At 42.7% G+C, this 18910-nt stretch overlaps 1 long non-coding RNA gene across 5 annotated transcripts in view; it reads left to right on the forward strand.

The window, feature by feature from the left end:
* The window catches only part of LOC125442859, an 84206-nt gene extending 67106 nt beyond the window's left edge, over window positions 1-17100 (forward strand). For 2 of the 5 annotated variants that reach the window (XR_007246045.1, XR_007246046.1), the window contains exons 2-4: window positions 12462-12560; window positions 13007-13159; window positions 16828-17100. This is a non-coding gene — a long non-coding RNA (uncharacterized LOC125442859). Of the gene's footprint in view, window positions 1-724; window positions 840-4698; window positions 4869-12461; window positions 12603-13006; window positions 13160-16827 lie in introns of all 5 variants that reach the window. The other 3 variants (XR_007246044.1, XR_007246042.1, XR_007246043.1) reach the window with 3 other exon arrangements.
* Window positions 17101-18910: the final 1810 nt, after the last annotated feature.

The raw sequence follows: 18910 nt of genomic DNA on the forward strand, positions 1-18910 counted from the left end.
TTATTTCCAACAAGTAAAAACAATTAATCTGTGTTGTGGGAAAAAAATAGATCCTCATTGAGGCGGTCTCAGTGAGAGGCTAATCCTCCCCAAATCTGCTCAGCAGGGCATACGTCCAAGAAAGTGTTTTTAGGATTGTTCTGTGAATCTGTTAAAGGGACTGTAGGAATTAAAAAGTCAAAAATATTGTGGGAGGGGGGGATATAGAGGAGCAGAATTTCATTTGGTACTTCAGAACACTTCTGAATGGAGCTTCTCTCATGGCTCTAGTTGTCATATCCTTCCTGCATGCTTACCTCTGCATTTGCTCCTCCCTCAATGAGAAGTGATCTGTTCCATGGCGCAAACTTAGCATTCTAAGCAGAGTTTTACTGTCCAACAACCTTATTTATTTAATTTAAAACATTTATTAGCCGCCTTTTTACCTTGTGGAACTCAAGGTGGCTTACCATGTGAACAGAACAGAACAGAAATACATAAAACCAAAACAATGAATTAAAATTACAGTTTAAAACTGCAGATAGGCGGGGAAAAGAAAAGGAAATTAACGAGACGCTGCCCTGAATAAAACTGTCTTAGAAGGGCATAAATCTGCTTAGAATTGCATTGCGTCTCTGGTTTGTCCTCCCCACTTCAAAAAACTGATATTCATCTGCAGTCCCATACATATCCAGAGATCAAAGACTGGGGCTGACTCTGAAATTTAACTGTGATCATCTAACAGAGTTTGCTGAATCATAATGGAATGGCGAATCCATTGTGAAATGCTGAGACATCAGATTGAAGGAAATTGACAAACCCTAAGCAGTTCTTATATGGAAGAAGATGCATTTTTTAAGGTAACTAGATTGTAGTTTGTTAAGTTTCTAGGAGGTAAAAAGTTGCCAAAATTTACCTACTTAAACATAATGGGCTAGGAGAATAGAAGCTCATTAACCAAAGCTCTAGCATTACTGAAGAATATCGAATGGCCTTTACAGATACCAGCAATTATGAGTTTATAGTAAAGAAAGCGATACAATTAAGAGTTCACATTTCATTCATACATACTGGATTAGAATCTCTTCAGAGTTGCAACAGATACTTCTGATCCATGTTTCAGGTAAAAAAAACTCTAGAAAGGTACTGGCAGCGAGAGACACATAGAGAGGGTGGAGAGGGAGAGAGAGACTGGAATTGAGTGTTTGATTGGCAGTAGATTCAAGAGAGATAAAAGAAAATATTCCCTGAAACAATATATAATGGATTTATGGAACTCACTGCTGCAAGATGATGGATGCTGGCTTTGGTAGTGTTAGAGGATTGATCTCTCAAGAGCTTTAACCAACATTACTATTGTAATTACTTAATTCTTTGTTACATGCCATATTTCCAAAGTCCAAGCAGGCTTATGAGATAATACCAAAATTAATAAAATAGTAGCAACAATGATCTTAAAAGGGTACCATTCTTCTTAGGATGACATTGCAAAACAGCAACATCAGTCCAGAAGAAGTGGGAACATCTCAGCAGAATTTTTTAAAAAAGATTTGGAAAGCCAGTTTCAAGAGGAAATGTCCTACATCCCTAACAAAGAGAACTGCCGTTCCCCATTTCCTCCTATTGAGAGCCCCCAAAGCCATTTTTCTGGCACTGATGGGCTTTGCTTGTGGAAAGATGGCTCCATGGAAGTGCTTCTTGGCTGGATCTTAAGTGGCAAATTTGCTTATGTCAGGATAGAGGATTCTTCAGCTATGTGAATCTCTATGTTAGACTGTCACCTTCTTGAATCAGTGACCGGTCTAAATTACCTACAAAACTCTGCAAGGCAGAATACATGCCTTACATGCAGAAGGTTCCATGTTTAATTCCTGGCATTTCCACTTAAAGAATTCTTGGCAGCAAGTGATGGAGAAGACCTTGCTTTTCCTGTGAAGCAGGGAAGCTGCGGCCAGTCCTTGGAGATTCACAGGCTAGGTGGTGGATCAAAGATCTGTTGGGTCTGCCCCCAAAAGTTCTGTGAGTCCACTTTTTCCCCCTCAAGTCTCGCTTAAATTCTCTTGATTACATCTAAGGTGGGTAGATGCAGAGGAACACCAAGGCTTTTGTATTTGGAATAGCTGCTTAGAAGAAGGGATTTCAGTAAGGGTTTTTTAGCATGGCACCATGGTTCATTGGAAGAACTTATTATTTCAGACAGTGGCTTGTTAGACTCTAGGAGGTAAACCATTCTCTGCCAAGACTTTGCAGAACTTTCACCAGTCAGAGTGAACAATTCCAAGCTAAATAGACCAATACTCTGAGTCAGTAGAAAGCAGCTTCATCTATTCATGGTTTTTGAGATGGGGAACCACCAGGTTCAGTGACAGAGCTCCTACAGACAGTCTGTAGGACTGGCATCACTAGTTAGGCGATTTCAAATAGCAGGTGTTAAATTTCAGGCAGAAAAAGCATAGGCTATTGATGTTAAGTATGAGTATGCTGTTTAAAATGCTCAAGATGGCTCAGAAACAAAACATTAAATTCAAACAATGACATCAATAGAAGCAACAAAATGAAAGCAGCAATTTAGATCAACCTCCAACCAGCAGTAGATTAGGGATTTAATTCAAATGAAACAAAAAAAAGTCATGCAATTGTTAGTGTGAAATAAAGTTTTTGCTGTGAGTAGGGCATTATGCCCACTGTGAGTAGGGCATTATGCCCACTGTGAGTAGGGCATTATGCATTATGCACTGTGAGTAGGGCATTATGCACCTAAGGTGCCACCGCACAGAAGGCCCTGTTTCTACTTACCATGGGTCTCTGATGCTAATTTTATCCTTCAGGAAAAATCATATAGGGGCATGTGGGCCTTCAAAAACCCAAGTGCCAGACCCCTGACAATTTCAAAGGTCAAAAAACTAGCACCTTGAATTGGTATAATTCATTTGAAAACTGGCAGGATGTGCTGGCTATAATCCATACCAGTTAACAACCTCATTACTGTACATGTGCAACAGTACATGCGAAAGGGATCTGGGAGTCTTAGTAGACCACAAACCGAACATGAGTCAACAGTGTGATGCAGCAGCCACGGCGTAATAGTGCAAATCTATTCTGCATTGGTCAGACCTCATATGGAATATTATGTCCAGTTCTTGGCACTGCAATTCAAGAAAATATTGACAAGCTGGAATGAGTCCAGAGGAGGACAACCAAAATGGTAACAGGTCTGGATCTCATGCCCTATGAGGAGCAGCTTAGGGAGCTAGGTATGTTTAGTCTGGAGAAGAGAAGGTTAAGGGGGGACATGAGAGATCTGTTTAAATATCTGAAGGGATGTCATGTTGAAGACAGAGCAAGTTTGTTTTCTGTTGCTCCAGAGACTAGAACATGCCACATTTTTGTCTGTAATTTTCCCCAGAAGTATTCCATTTATTGTCTCGGGTGGTTCTCCAGTTAACTCCATATAAGGGATTCATGAAATGTTCATCTAAGAAACAGCATGTTGAAATCCAGGCTCATTCCGCACATGCAGAATAATGCACTTTCAAACTGCTTTCAGTGCTCTTTGAAACTGTGTGGAATAGCAAAATCCACTTGCAAACAGTTGTGAAAGTGGTTTGAAAATCCATTATTTTGTGTGTGTGGAAAGGGCCCCAGAGCCATTGATATAAGCAATTCAAGAGATAGAACATCCTTCATTTCTAGGAAAGCAATGATATTTATTTCCATGAGCTATCGTTAAATGTATCCTTTACCATCCTTTGAAACTCACCCTTTGAAATTACATCTCAGTCCAGTACCACCTTAAAAACCAACAAGATTTTTTGGGTATAATCTTTCAAGAGTCAAAGCTCCTTTCGTTGTTTCTGATGAAGGGAGCGTTGACTCTTAAAAGCTTCTACTGTCCCAAAATCTTGTTGGTCTCTTAAGATGCTACTGGACTAGAATCTAGCTGTTCATCTGCAGACAAATGCAGTTAGCAGTATTGCCAAATTTCACAGCCCTGTTTTGTGTCAAAAATTCCCATTTTGTTTTTGCATTTCCCTTTGACACAATTTGAAACCATAAGTTTTCATGCCATTTCCTGTTTCCTCATGTTTCTCTTCCCATTAAATGTACACAAACTTTACTTTTTTCTGCATCGGTTGCTCATCAATGGTGTGTTAGTTACAAGTGATGTAAAAGGCCATAAAAAGAATCAAACTGGGAATACCAGCCATGGATTTGGGTTAAACAGGCTCACGACAGTATAAATGAGAAAATGAAAAGGATCCAAAAGTGGCATATTATACTTCCTAGCTGAAAATATGCGGGACTTAGATGTGCTAATTTTAATGCCATAATTTTAAATCTTGTTCAGTACTATAAACAAAATTTTCTGATTTAAGAAAAGCAGATGATCACAGGTACCTTGACTGGAAAATGAATTATTACGTGGATAAAAAAGCAACAAATCTCTCCCTTGTAGCTCTACCTCCTGCCCAACAATCTCCAAACAGTCGGAAAGTTTTCTGTAACAATTTTAAGTTGGTGACACTGGAAAAAGCAACCTGCCAAAATTCTCTCCCAAGAAATCACTAATATGGAAAAGCAGCAACCTTGTCTCTTTTGGCAGTCCTCCTTCCCCTGGGCATGAATGTGATTCAGTGTGTTTCCTGATTGCTTCAGGCTACAGCAAATTGTCCCCCAGGGAGTAGAAGTAAATCAGTTATGATCTTTTGTCTCTCGCAGGGAGATTAGAGAAGCCACACTGCGGAGAAGCAGCAGTAGGTTCCCCTTGTGTGACTGATTTCACCTTTAATCCCACCATTGATTGAGTATTGCTAAGCAGACTGCCACGTATTTGAAGGTTTGCCTGATGAAGGATGCCCCAGGAAAAAGCAAGCTATTTGCACAAAAAGGTAAAAGATGAGCTTTCAGTGTTCCATTCCAAGCTCTTTTGCAAAATCACCAAACCAAATTCCAGAGCTCATCCCAGTTGCTGGCTGCATTAATTTTTCTAAGTAGTGCTCTGAAGTCTGGTCTGTGATGGTCTTGTTGTGTGCATGCGTAGAGCTTAAAAATGTTTCTGTATGTTTCTCCCAGACCAATACAAAGTTCTCCACTGTTGGAAAATAAAGTGAAACGAAAGGCCACAATCATCAGCCATTGATACAAAACAAACATAGCAAGTATAACAACCCAATCATTGCTTTCTGCAAATGTGATTTAACATCATACTATTATGCTTTTGCTTCATGAGGATAGGGAATACATTTTGCATGCTACAAATATGGATACTAAATATCCCCCATCCCCTGATTCAGAGATTATTAGTGCAATCCTAAACAGAGTTTTTCCTGACTAAGCCCATTGAAATGAATGGGCTTAGACTGAAGTTGCACGGTAAGCTGTGTAAAAGGATTCTTTTCTCTTCCAGTGAAAGTATCTGAGCCCCCTGCTTTGCAGAGTTGTAGAGTGTAAGGAGCTGAACATTTGGTTCTCAGCCCTACCTTAATATTGGGCTACAGAAGCAGCCCAGTGCTTGAGGGTAGTGTCAGTGAAACAGCTAGACGCTAGACTCCCATCATTGGGGTGTGGAACACCAAAACTCCATGATTGCAGAACCTTCAACTAACATGTGTGGCAGCTACATCAAGACTAAACCCTGTAATACAGTCAGCTAAGAGGCAGAAGGGCCAGAATGTAAGCCATGCATGAGGGAATAATGCATCATGGGGTTTATTAGGTCCTTTGGGCAAGTTTTTTTTTTAAAGCTATCCAGCAACACTTCAAGGACATGACAGCTAAGATAAAGTGGCTTTCCAGAGACTGCTCCATTCAGGTTTATTGATGACTAAGATTTGAAATGGACAGCCCAATCCTGAGCCTCCAGCAGTGGGCCACAGCACCACCTCAAGGTTGGCTATTTGGCGGTGCAGGGAAGCAAAAAACAAAACAAGCCTCCTCAGTGTCAAAAAGCCCTCTACTGGGCTCTATGGGCTTAATTCTGACTGGCAAAGGCTAGGTAGAAGCAAACTAATGTTAGCTCTACCCAGCCACACCTCCATAACACCCCCACTATGCCGGCAAGGATGCAGAAGCGCTGATGCAACACTTTGCACTGTGTCTACCTGCTGTGGAGGCCCATGGAAGCTGCCCTCTGGTGGATTTGCCCTTGGCCAGGGTAAATACTCTGGGGAAGGCAAATCTGCCTGCACAGTCTGCACTGCCTCCATAGGCAGATTTGCTCCCTACCCCAGATTGGGCTGTACATTTCCTACTGTCACCGCATTGCATTAGCCAAAACACCAGCCTGTGCCTATCCTGTTACTACAGCTCAGAGTTTGAATCACTTATATCAGATTTTAGGAAACTTGGTAAAGCATTCTGCTCCAAAAAAAAACATTTTATTTTTTTAAGGTCCTAAATGTTAATGCAACATGCATGCCCAGAAAATTGACACAACAGCCCACAGCTTTGCCTATCAGTTCCACATGGTTCTCAACGCCTTGTCTGCCAACACAACAGCTAAATTTCGCTTCCGTAATGTTTATACAAGAAGTCGTATGTCCAGCCGTTTGTTTGGCATGCAACAAGACACTTGATGCCACCTGAAAACACTTCATCTGTTGATAACCTGTGGGCTTGTTGGCAGATGCAAAATGGAGCTTCCTTCTTATTTGGGAGGGGACACAACAGGAATCCTTCCATCTATGGGTGATGCCTGATTCAAAAACTCCATGTAGATTAATTGTGAGAGTTTTAATTGCCAAAATAATTAGTTGATAGAATCTGCATCAATTTGCAAAATGAGAAACCATTCAGTTTTCTTTATGGTAGGGAAATTCACATTCCTGGTATCAATATTTTGAATTTGTTTTTCTTTATTATACCCATTATGACTGATTGAATTTTTAAAAAATCTGTGTTTAACATTGGTTTCGATTACAAATAGATTTCTGCTTCCAGAAAGCTAGGCATTAGACTTCTGTGGCATCTTAAAATTGTTGAAGTTTTGAGCTAGACCCCACTTCATCAGATGCAGAAGTGTTATGTTGAGTTTGCAGATGAGTTTATGTAGAGCACTGCAAACAGTGAAAGGAGAGAGTATTATGAAGTGGTTAGTATACTGGATTAGGATTAAGGAGATCCAAATCCCCAGTCTGCCATGAATTTTACTGAATGATGTCAGGTCAGACTATTTGCCACAATAATAGAGGTCAAGTGCAAACTAACCATACAATCATGAAAACATGAACTCTGAAGGAAATGCAACAAACTGGTTGTGGTGGGTCTTCTGGGCTGTGTGGCCGTGGTCTGGTGGATCTTGTTTCTAATGTTTCACCTGCATCTGTGGCTGGCATCTTCAGAGGTGTATCACAGAGGGAAGTCTGTTACACACTGTGTCCAGTGAGAAGGGAATGTTTTAGTGGGGTATAAATTGTCATGTCCCCAGGTGGGAAACCAATCAGTAAGTGTTGGGTGGAACTTACTATGCAAAGGTGTGGTTGATAGTATAGTATTGCAGGTGGGGTTTTGGGAAGTGATTCATATTTGCATTCCCTGCAGCAGCAGCAGTATTGGTGAATGCAAATCCTGTGTTTGGGTGGAGTCCATTAATTTAGCATGCCCTTGGCCATTGCTTCTGTTGTTTTTAAGCACTGCTAGCCAAGCTTTGTTAATTCTCAGAGTCTCTTCTTTCTTGTTGAAGTTGTCTTATACCAAGACAACTGTTTGAAGTAGAAACAGAGGCCTTCTGGGAAAAGAACCCTGTGGTCTTCATGTTCTGTTGTTGTGCTGTGAAGGTCTAAGCCTACCCTGCAAATATGGCAGATGGCAGAAAGGGATGATGCTCCCAAAAGCATTGCTGCTATCATTCCCACAAAGAACACTTGTTACCTATCTGTGTCTCTGCTTTTATCACACCTGTTCTAGGCATGCATTGAAGAAATGCCAACTTCTTCTGGGGACAATTGCTGGCTTTGTGCCTGGTTCTTCTAGGATTTCTCATATTTTATCTCTAAGTACATCTCATGATTAGAACTTCTCCATGTATTTTGCTCAAGTTTTAAATGGATTTAAGCAGAATCCACAATTATTACTTGGAAAAGTCTCCGGACATCAATGTCATGATCTGCTTGGCCCTTTACAGAATTATTTGCAGAAAGGCTGAAAAGACTGTAGCAAAATATAGTCCAGCTGGCCTAGTATGTGTTAAACCAAATTGTTTGAACATGTTTTGAACACCATCTCATCTGTCAGGGAGAATAAAGGACTATCTGCCTGGTTCTGATATACTCCAGATATCTCAACAATGATCTCCACCAATTCTGTGAATGCAGAATGCCATCTCAGGAGACCTGTGCTCTATGGTCTACTGTCTATGGGGATTAACAATTTATGGGAAAGTTTTGGACAAGAAATATCTCATCCATCTATGGCAGTGATAGCGAACCTTATCGAGACTGAGTGCCAAATTGCAACCCAAAACTCACTTATTTATCGCAAAGTGCCAAAACGGCAATTTAACCTGAACACTGGGGTTTTAGTTTAGAAAAAAAAAGGTTGGCTCCTAGGCGCATGTTACTCAGGAATAAGCTTGGTGGCAGGGGCGTAACGAGGCAGCCCTGGGCAAAACCTGAGTTGGATGCCCGCCCCCCATGGGCGGCCACTCCACCATGACCAATTTTTTTTTTGCACCAGAACATTGGTGCCTGCAGGGGGTGCATTTGTAGACCTATCAGCACCAATATTTCAGCATATCATCAGGAGACTGTCCTTATGCTACTCCCCAAGTTTGGTGAAGTTTGGTTCAAGGAGTCCAAAGTTGGACTCCCAAAGGGGGACTCCCAAAGGGGGTGCCCCATCCCCCATTGTTTCCAATGGGAGCTAATAGGAGATGGGGGCTACAGTTTTGAGGGTCCATAACTTTGACCCCCCTGAACCAAACTGCACCAAACTTGGGGGGTGCCATCATCTCCAGATGATACCCTGAAATTTTGGTGCCGATACATCCAAAAATGCACCCCCTGCAGGAACATCCTAGAAATTTGCCCAAGAATCTTTGTTCTGCACTGAGTTTTCTGCATTGCTGTCAATGGGGGTTGCAGGCTGTGTGTGGGGGGGTACATTTCTGAAAGCACAGTCTCAAAACTTTCAGGGTCTCATCAGGAGACTGCCCTAATGATACCCCACAAGTTTGGTGCAGTTTGGTTCAGGGGGGGCAAAGTTATGGATCTGAACCAAACCTCACCAAACTTGGGGGGTAGCATAAGGACAGTCTCCTGATGATACGCTGAAATTTTGGTGCCGCTAGCCTAAAAACTGTGCCCCCTGCAGGCCAAAAATGGAAAACCACTAAAATACCCCAAAACGAACCCAGCATTTTGATGCCCCCCACAAGGTGATGCCCTGGGCAGCTGTCCACCTTGCCCAATGGGCATTACGCCAGTGCTTGGTGGTAGTCGGTGGCTTTTCTTTGAAGCAACCATGTAACTCTTCCAACTGGTGAATCACGACCCTAGGAGGATTTACTCAGAAGCAAACCCCATTGCCAGCAACTGAGCTTACTCCCAGGTAAAGGATCGTGCTTTAGTTCTTCCCATGAAAATCAGTGGGGTTTAACAGCACTTAACAGGGTTACCTACACTGCTTCTCCAAAACTAGGTCTTAGGTTTAATGCTAATAATCGAGCCCAGCAGCCCAGGCCAGCCTAGATGTGTGTGTGGGAGGGAGCACTTTGCGCGTGCTCACAGAGAGGGCTCTGATGCCACCTCTGGCACCTGTGCCAGAGGTTCGCCACCACTGATCTATGGCAATTGTCCAGGAGTCACTAGCAACCATGATGGAATTTCTCATAGTCTTTGTGATTTCCTCCCCCGCCCCCCCAAAAAAACCCTGTGTTGTTCCAATGAAAGTGGAGAGACTGAAGTCCAGAACTCAACAAAACTAAATGTCATTAGCAATCACAAAAACAAGGAAGTAGATACATGGAGAGAATAATATGCTGGATTGCCCAGAAGCCATTTGTGTCAGAAATCGTTCGCCTGCATTGTTCATTATTGAGTATGAGAGAAGTTAGAGTCCAGGAGAAAAAGGACAAAAATCTCCAAAAGAAATCTGGAAATAATGGAGAAGATCTGGAAGTGGTTGACTCCCTCATATTTGTTAATTGTTGACATCATAAGAAATAAGGAAAGAAGTAGCCAGACACATTGTCCCTGGATTCAGTTTTAGCTGAGAATGCCCTCTTCATTTTAACGTCATTTATATCTTAAAATTTCCATGAGCCACATTAGGAATCAATTTTGGCTAAAAGCAACAGTATGACCATTATTCTTATTATATTTTCCTTGATTTAAGGAGCTTTTCCACATATTCAGTCATCATGTGGTAGGCAATATATTGACCTGAATTGGTTCATAATGGCCTGTTACAGGACAAGACCGGGGTTGCTAGTTCTGGGTTGGGAAATTTCTGGAAATTTGGGGGTAGACCCTGGAAAGGGTGGAGTTTGAGGAGAGAATGGACCTCAGCGGGGTATCAAACCAGAGGTGGGATCCAGCAGGTTCTCACAGGTTCCCGAGAGTAGGTTACTAATTATTTGTGTGTGCCGAGAGGGGGTTACTAATTTTGCCACGTGATTTTTGCCTTAGTTACGCCCTTCCTCTCAGCAGTAGTGTGCAGAACTTGAAGCAGTCTAGCAGGAGGTGCACCGACGTGCATTCGTTTCCCGCCCAAGGACTGGTGCAGCGGCTGCGTCCTTTCCACAGCTCCGCCCAGGAATGCCCTGCCCCCGGAATGCCCGGCCACATCCGCATTGTGCCCTGCCCAGCCCCATTGGCGCTATGCCACAGTTTGAATCCCACCACCATGGGAACCTGTTACTAAAATTTTTGGATCCCACCACTGTATCAAACCACAGTGTCCACCCTCTAAAGCTGCCCTTTTCTCCAGGGAAGCTGATCTCTGCCGTCAGGAGAGCATTTATAATTCTGGGAGATCTGCAGGTCTACGGTGATTTTGGCAGCCCGACTTGCCATACGCAAACCAACCACTGTTGGTGGGGTTTTGTTTTGTTTTTCACTTGCCACTCCAGGCCTAAAATCAACTTCAGTTTGCCATAGATAAATAAATAAATCTCGGAGTTGTCGGCAGTTAGGTTCTCGGTCTTGCTGCCTCATGCGACAATTGTCCCGGGGGTTTCAGCCTCCCCTCCCCTCCCACTCCCTCTCTATCTTGACTAATAGATATCATTTCAAGTGTTTGACGGACTGCCGTGTCCCAGAAAAGGCAGTCATTTATACTGATGTTATGGCTGTGATAAAAATCATTTGTGCGCTGATTTTATAAATTAGGTTGGAAATGTGAGTGCCCCTGAAAAATGAAGAGCTACCACCCGAATTCCACTGTTGTTAATACTTCATACTTTTATGCTTCATTAAACCAATTTCATGGGTATATGAGCCAGAAGGAGGGAGCAGGGGCAGCTTTAAAAGATGCAACAATAGCTTATTGAAGGAAATGGGGCTGAGATTAAATTAAGTGCTTCTTGAGAAATATGGAAATACAAAAATAATTCACGCTTTCGAGATGGAGGATTAAAAGAAAATGATAACTTAGAGCTTTCAGGTTCCAAAGAGAAATGTCGCCTCATAATTTTGCCCCCTAAAAAAAATTCACTGGCTGCTAATTAATATGGAATTCAACTACTGTTAGAAAGTAGTTGGGGATCAATTTATAAAAAACTTTCATTTGGAATGTATGACAACCTCCCAAAATGAAAGAAAAAATCATATCCAGTACATTTGGGTCCTTCCTGACCCCCTCGCACTTTAGTTTAATTTTTTACCTTTTAATTTTAAAAAAAGCAAATAAAAGTATGCATTCGGTCAGACAGATTCAAAAGTTCATATTCTAATGTTCAACAAACAAAACTCAATTCCATCTAAATGCATTTGACTGGTGTCATTCCATCTCCTTCTTATAACAAGTCACCTGCATTAAAATGGCCATGTTCTAAACCCTCTTTTACCAGTCTGTAATTGATATACAAATCCTTGTCTTCCATACAGTTGTTTTGCATGTTCTTGTGGCTGTAATCAAGACCATCCATTATCAGAACTAACACAATTTTTCAGAAACCCCAATATGGGCAGCAATATCAAATATAAATTAAGAAGAAACCTCAAGCATCTCAAAAGAGTAGATCCAGAAAGCAATGGGTACACGACACATCAGGGCCCCAAAATCAGCAACAGGCCACCATGTTTGCACTGAGGACCCAAAAAAGGCCCGAAGCAACCACAGGGGAAAACCTCCACTTGTGTACCCTGGCTACTGAGACCAACAGACGGTTGCCTTGCCAAGGGCCCCTGAAATCATAGAGCTGGCTCAGTTTTCTTCGAAAACAATATTTGGGAGATGTCAAGCAAATGATCTGGGTGAGGCCAGCTGGATTTCACATTTCAATGCATCCCTCTCTCTCCCCCACTCTCTCATTCTCTTTCCAGTTGATTTGTGATATAATTAATTCAACCCCACCGAGCCTGCTGGATATCAGCCGAATTTGGGCGTCTGGAGAGTCATTCCATTTCCTGAAGAGTTGGAAAGTGAGTCAAATCCTTCAAGCACAACCTTATAGTCAGGATCAGGTAGGACTAAACTTGGAACACATTCATGTTTGCCACCTCTCAAAAATGCCCGCTTCTATTTGGCTTTCTTTCCTCCTCCCTCCCCTTTTCCCTTCTTTCTGTCTTTCTCCCAGGAGGACTCCAAGTTTTCACTCTCCAGTGACTAAGCCCTATTTGTTCCATGGATCGTGGAACATGTAAATACAAAGGGAGTCATTCATTAAATAAGAGGCTTATGCATACACAAGTTTTCTTTTAAAAATGCATACTTTCAAAGCAGCGCTAAGAGGCTGCCATCTTAGCCCCAGTTTCACAATGGGAACTTTGTCTACAAGTGACCCAAAGATTGGGAGTTGGTCCAGCGCTAAGATTAGCACTATAAACACGTACAGACATGGACTCTCTCTCTCCTCTTCCCTCCCCAGCATCTCCCATCGCACCGTACTTGCGAATTTGCTCATCCAGAATGCACGCGGAATATGATTTGTACAGCTTTTAAAGGAGACTTGAGTTAGTTCATACAATCAGAAGAATGAAGGGTGTTTTTTTTTCCTGATCTGAACTACTTCAAGCCACAGGTAAGGGGATTTAAAATATTCCCTGCACATTGATCTGCATCATATGAAGGCAAAGCATATTTCTCCCTGATACACCTAAGTTCTCTGCTGACTTTTTGGGTTTTTTACAAGAACATTCAGACATGGTCTTCCACACTATAGTCTGAAGTGATGCAGTCCAGGAGAAATGTATCGCTTAGTTCTGCTAATTATACAAATTGACCTTCTGTTGCTATATCAATAAGATGGAAGGATTTTGTACTGTTAGCTATTGTTCTCCTAGGTTCCATTCGTTTTAAGGAAGTCACAGCCCTATTCTTTTGTAGAAATGCCACAGAGTTTCACTGTGTTTGGCTGCTGAGGCCAATTGGGCCATTGCAAAAGGGTCTTCAGAACAATCAAAAGAGGTCTTAACTACTAAATGATATACTCAGTTCCTCAGCGTGGTGTAGTGGTTAAGAGCAGGTTCACTCTAATTTGGAGAACCAGGTTTGATTCTCCACTTTGCCACTTGAGCTGTGGAGGCTTAACCAGATTAGCTTGTGCACTCCCAACACATGCCAGCTGGGTGACCTTGGGCTAGTCACAGTTCTTTGGAGCTCTCTCAGCCACACCTACCTCACAGGGTGTTTGTTGTGAGGGGGGAAGGGAAAGGAGATTGTAAGCTCATTTGAGTCTCCTTACTGGAGAGAAAAGGGGGATATTAATCCAACTCTTCTTTTCCTGTGCCTTTGGGTCATTCTTATCTATGCCTTTTAGTACATGTGTGTTTAATTTCACTTACAGCATTTAATCAAGTAATTAGAGGCACCACGGAGGACAGTATGGTTGAGTACGTAGAGTGTTGGGCCTGTGCCTGAGAAAAACAAATACAAATTCTATATCATCTATACAATTTGCTAGGCGACCTTGAAAATTCACTATTGCTAGGGCTGACAACCTCCAAGTGGGGCCTAAAATCTCTTCGAATTACAATTAATTTCCAAATCACAGAGACCAATTCCCTTGGAGAAAACGGCTGCTTTGAAGAGTGGACTTCATGGCATTATACCCTGCTGAGGTCCCTCCTCTGGCTCCACCTCCAAAAATCTCCAGGAATTTCCCAATCCGATGTCTCCTCTATATAGTCCAGATAAGTTTATGAGGTAAAAATTCTACTTTGAGCTCCTTCAAGGAACGATGGAGAAAATATATTCACCAGCCCTTCTCCCCAGTTTTATAAGGATGGGAGTGGAGATATTCATGGAGGATAGGGCTATCCATGACTACTATGTCAAAATGGATACATGATGCTGTGGTTGTCTTCCCTGTAGGCATCCTAGAAGCACCTGATTGACCACTGTGTGGACAGGCTGCTGGACTTGCATGGCTTTTTGTATGTTCGTATGAGATGACTAACTTTATTCCATGCTGTCTTAGCAAAAATCCACAAACTCACCAGAAACTATTCAAAAATCCGGTATTAGAAGTTCCAGCATCAATCAATAATGTTTTAAAAATACTGTTTTAAAAGCATTGCTTGCATTTCTCAAGCTGCAAATACTAAAATATTGCCACAAACTGCTCAGGCTCACTTTTGTGGAACCTCCTAGGAGGGAGACTCAAAAATGAGAGTAACTCCGGCTGCCTGGATCTGCTGCAGACGGTATATATAGGAGGGCAGCTCTGAAGGCTCCGTTCACACTTTTACTGCATAGATCCTGTCTGTCACTTGCAAAGTCTTGAGCCAGGGATTTATAGCAGTGGCCAGATTTAGACATCTGCCCCAGCAGGACAGTTTGCCAGAGAGGAACTGCTGGCTGGCTTTCAACCGTTTTGTAGTGACATTTGGACAGATGGCTGCAGGGTGGCATTGCAGCTCCCAAACCAGCAGAGGGCGTATGTCTGAAGAAACACTTTGTCTGGCTTCTCAATATTATAGCAACCTCCTATCTAATATTTCGATGCCACCTCTTCTGAGTCCTCCTTGAGATGATTTACAGTTAAAAGCCCACTGTGGGTATGTGGGTAGATGGACGGCTTGATGGACAGACAGATAATGCGTGTGTGTGTGAAAGCCATTAGACATAAACAGCTAATGATCCATAAAACAAAACAAAAAAGCTGATAACACTGCTAATTAAAAGCCTAGGTTAAAAATTGTGTTTTAGCCCAGCACCTAAAAGAAAGTAAAGTAGGCAACAGCTGAGTTTCCTGGGGAAGGCTGCTCCAGAGATGAGGTGCCACCACATTAAATTCCCTGTGTCTAGTTACCAACTGCGTCACCTCTGAAGGCAGCAGCAGAGAGAGCGGGGCTCTTAACTGGTGTACTGGTTAGTTTGGGAGAAGACAGTCTTTCAGGTACCCGATCTCCAAGCTGTTGAAGTTAATCATCAGTCCTGACATCACCTAGTGAATGCTATGAAGTGGGGAGATGTGATCAGCCACAACTCCCTGGTGCATGTTCTGTTGCATAATTAGATATTTGCCAGTGTTCGGTGGCAGCGCATGTGCAGCATTTCCAGTTAAAAGGATTGCAGGTGTCAAGACAGCGAAATACCTTTCCGTGAGATCTTCCGGTCAGAATAAACGCATGGAGAGAGGCAGGCTCCCACATGTCTAAAAGAAATGAATATGTTTCTCTTTTACACTGAGACAAATGCTGGTGCCCACAAGGGACGGTTCATCCGCAGTATAAAATGATCTTAAGACATTGTGCTGGCTTACAGTGGAAAAGGCCATCATTTGGAAGAGACAAACATTTATAGCAAGGGGCAACTGTACTATAATGGCAAAGGAGAATTGGGAAGGCATGGTGGGTTCACATTCTTATCTTACCCATGCAACTCAGTAAGTACCCTTTGTCAAGCAGCTGTCAATGTCCACCTTCTACCCCTCTATGATTTGGGGAGGGTCTGTGGTTTTGTAGTAAAATATCTGCCTTGCACACAGAATGTTCCAGGTTCAACCCCCCGCCCCCATCTCCAGTTAAATGGAGCTTGTAGCAGATTTTGTGAAAGACCTTGCTAGACTTTTTGACAGACCTTCTGTAAGACTATGACAACCAGCATGATGAAGTGGTTAAGAGCAACCGACTCTAATCTGGAAAACTGGGTTTGATTCCCCACTTCTCCACACGAAGCTTGCTGGGTGACCTTGAGCTAATTACAGTTCTCTCAGAAATCTCTCAGCTCCACCTACCCCACAAAGTGCATCTTATGGGGAAAGGAAGGGAAGGTGTTTGTAAACCGCTTTGAGACTCCTTTCAGTTGAGAAAAGTAGGGTATAAATCCAAACACTTTTTCTTGACCCCAGCCCCTGGAAAGCTGCTCCCAGTCAAAGCAGACAATAATGTCTTTGCTAGACCCATGATCTAACTCAGTTTTAGGCAGCTTTATGAGTCAGGTGTATGATAGGGAGCATAATGCTAACTGAAATTGACTTGCAATAGTCTCGTGTCACATCTGGCTCAGTTGTGTAAACATGCAGGACGACCAAGACACAAAGCAGCAGCATCCAACCACTGATTTTAAAGGACTCTATAAATGCTCTTTTGTTGCTGTTGTTAGTAATAAATAATCTCATTTCCCCAGTTCTCCTTTTGCCAGGCTCTTTGAATTAACCGGACCTCCTTCAGCACTCACACGTTTTTGTGTCGCCTGCACCTTTAACAACAGCATGCACTTTCTGACTCTCTTTCTCTGTTTCAGGCAATAGTCTGCAAGAAGTGGGTCTGGAAGAGAAAGAGATGACTTCATTGCAGAATCTGGTGACCCAAGACTAACATTTTAAAGAAGGGAGAAGAGCCCATGTTGTCGTCTTGAGGAAAACAAGAAATCCTCCAAAATTACTGCCCCGTTGCATAATTCCCATGCATATGGCAAAGACGGGTGTCTTATTAAAACGCTCAACTACTAGCCAACTTTCCCCTCCCCGGCTTCAGTTTGAAATTAATTATTTTAATACAGAATTCCTGAATGAAAGAGGTTCTTGGCCTTTTCCTGTGCTGTTGAATAATGCATGTGGGAGAAAGCAAATAGAAGCAGAGGGTCTCAGCTGCGGGAACAATGGCCAGTGCACAAAGCCAAAGGGGCACATTAGTTGATCCCTCCCTTGTCAATCCCAGTAGCCTGGGAATCGTGGAAGGAAGCAGCTGCTGAACGTGTCGTAAACTGACCGGGGCACTTTCGAGAGACGGCCACATTTACACCTCTCAAAACAAGATATTGATTTTCCTACAAAGCTGGAGAGGGGAAATATTCTTGCTTCAACGTACACGTTGAACATGAAGCTCCCTTTTAAAAAAAATGGCAGTGGATCACTCATCCAGCAAACATTGATGTCTTTTAGCCATTCAAATACATTGTTGACCAAGGAAAGTTGCTTGTTTTTGGAGTACAGCCCCCAACAGTGGCCAAATATACTGATAGTATCTGCTTGTAAATCAAACCTGTTTCCCAATTTTCAGTTTAGCAACTTACTGCCACTAAAAATAAGAAACAACAACTTCTTAAGTTTTAGAGCTACTTCATCATGATTAAGTCATTCATCTTTTCGCAGAGACCTCCCCTTGAGACTTGTCTTAAAGTTGTATCCCAGCGACAGCATTAATTCATTTCCCACCTCTGTTCTTCAGTGTCCATTCTTTATCACCTCTCCCTCCCCCCCAACCCAGTTCTATCCATCCAAGGTAACCTGGGGGCATAGCCACACTATAGACTTAGACTAGATTTATTTCAGTTTAACTTTGGGGTGCCAACCTCCAGGTGGGGCCCGGAGATCTCCTGCTATTATAACTGATATTTAGACAACAGAGATCAGCTCCCCTAGAGAAAATGGCAGCTTTAAAGGGTGGACTATATGGCATTCTAACCTGCTGAGGTCCACCCCCACCTCCCCGGTCACAAACCGTGCCATGCCCAGGCTATACACCCAAAGTCTCCTGGTATTTCCCAGCCCAGAGCTGGTAACCCTAGCTTAACTGTCATGGCTTCTTATCAAAGACTCTTTGCTCTTTGGTCAAGGTGTAAAAAATGCTTTTATCTCCATTCACACAGAATGAAGCATAGTCCAGAATTATACAAACCAACAGTGGTGGCATTGCTGATAAAAAAAACTACACGAGTTCTGATGGCTCAGCACCATTGCTGGGACCATATCTATTACTCTTTATCGCTCTACACCTATTGGGTTGGATTCTGCTCGTTTTTCCACTTCCCCTCCCTACTATAGCCTTTTCTGGTGTTCAGAAGGGGCCCCTCTTTCCTCATTTGCCCCACTCCAAGACTACTAGGATCCAACCAATTAGATGGAATAGCTATATACTAATCCCCGCCCCGCCGACACTGCCCCAAGCTAGGATTCTCCCTTACCTCCAATTAAACACATCAGGCTCTAAAATCATAATTCACAGTGAGGATCCTTTTGGGTCTTCCAAAGACAACTGGTATCTTGGCTTGCCTTTTGTTTCTTTTGTCAATCAAAACTCAGTTTGGTTTTTTTACTTAGACCCTCCTCAGATACCTTTGGCTTTCTAACTATGGTTGGAACTTTGAATCAAAGAGCCAGCACGGTGAAGTGGTTAAGAGCAAGTGGACTTTAATCTGGAGTACTAGGTTTGAGTCCCCACTCCTCCACATGAGCGGTGGAGGCTTATCTGGTGAACCATATTTGTTTCTTCACTCCCACATTCCTGCTGGGTGACCTTGGGCTAATCACAGTTCTCTCAGAGCTCCCTCAGCCCCACCTACCTCACCAGGTGTCTGTCGTGGAGAAAGAAAGAGAAAGCAGTTT

Source organism: Sphaerodactylus townsendi, linkage group LG13 (assembly GCF_021028975.2).
Source record: "Sphaerodactylus townsendi isolate TG3544 linkage group LG13, MPM_Stown_v2.3, whole genome shotgun sequence".
NCBI classification, from domain to species: domain Eukaryota; kingdom Metazoa; phylum Chordata; class Lepidosauria; order Squamata; family Sphaerodactylidae; genus Sphaerodactylus; species Sphaerodactylus townsendi.